Below are 1,349 nucleotides of genomic sequence, written 5' to 3'. Positions count from 1 at the left end.
GCTTTGTATCTTTGGCTGTGTGAATAACAGAAGAGCTTTGCAGCACTTCAGAGCACAAAAAGGGAATTGTGGGAAGGCACTGCAGGACTCGGAGCACTCAAGTGCACCTGCCCTGCAAAGTGGGCAGGTTATGATGTTGGGTAAAAGCAACACTAATCCATTAGTCTGCAGATAAAGTCACAATCAAGCTCTGGCAAGAGGAATGTGTGCAAAGGCATGAAGGTGTTAAGTCTAAGAACCTTGGCAAATTCTGCAATGAAGACAAAGCATCTGCCTAACGCCTGATTTCAACAGATTCATGACTAACGTCACACTGAAAGGGAAGGTCTCAGACCAAGGTCAGAGATGACAGTCCACACAAGGATGTCTCTTGCTCACCCCCTGTGCTCCGTAGGGATCAGGAGACAGAAGCACCTGGGCTTGTTCTGTGGGGTGAAGAGAGAAATTCCACCTTCAGGTGAAATCCTGACCACTCTGACTCCCCAGTCACCATTTCTAAGGCTCAGTCGTTCTCGCTGCCATCACAGAAGGTGAATCTGAGCCCACTGAGAACTCTTTGGAGATCAGCTAAATCTTGATATCTGTTGGTCATTTAAGGCCTGCAACTGATTTTATGCATTTTCTGCCATTGCCTCAACTAGAAATAATCATTGCATTCTACCATGTTGAAAGGAAAGACTTCTGCTGAGATCAATTCTGCTGATCAATGTTCCAGTATTATATTATTCTGTGGGATAATTTTCAGCATTTAACTTTTTCTGGTAAACGATTTCCCATTGCCTCACTGCAGGGTTCAAAACAATCATTATTACCAGTTCAAACTGTTAATGAGGTTAAGAGAGATCCTGAATCAGCAGAGCAGAATCTAAGACCCAGGAAAGCTTTTCCCCTCCTGTGCCCTCTGTCTGCTCCTTCCATTTTGGTAAATTGACCAACTCTTTCCAGCAGTTTGCAGAAAATACATTTTCATTAGTTAATTTTCTTTTGGAACTTGATTCATCCAACTAGCAAACTTCATGACAATTTGTCTGCAAACTGTGCTTTATTTTGCACCTTTAGAAAGAGCACTACTATCTTTTTCTAAGTCACACAGAAATATTAACATCTACTCTTACATGTTGTCCTTCATTCTCTCTGTGTATGATCCAGCAAACCCCACTGCACCTCACTAAATGCACTCAAACAGTATTTGCCAGCAGGAGGCTCCAGGGTTTTTTTTTGAGGATAGAAGAGGGATGAAGCAATTCTCCTGTGCTAAAACCAGACAAAGAATTCCCCAATCATTCTGTTCTTAACCTGAGGGGAAATTTTTTTATTGACTGAGGGAATGAAATTCTTGCCAGGCTGGT

The sequence above is a fragment of the Antrostomus carolinensis genome, unplaced genomic scaffold (genome assembly GCF_000700745.2).
Source record: "Antrostomus carolinensis isolate BGI_N321 unplaced genomic scaffold, ASM70074v2 scaffold2270, whole genome shotgun sequence".
Taxonomy (NCBI): domain Eukaryota; kingdom Metazoa; phylum Chordata; class Aves; order Caprimulgiformes; family Caprimulgidae; genus Antrostomus; species Antrostomus carolinensis.
This window is presented reverse-complemented; position numbering follows the sequence as displayed.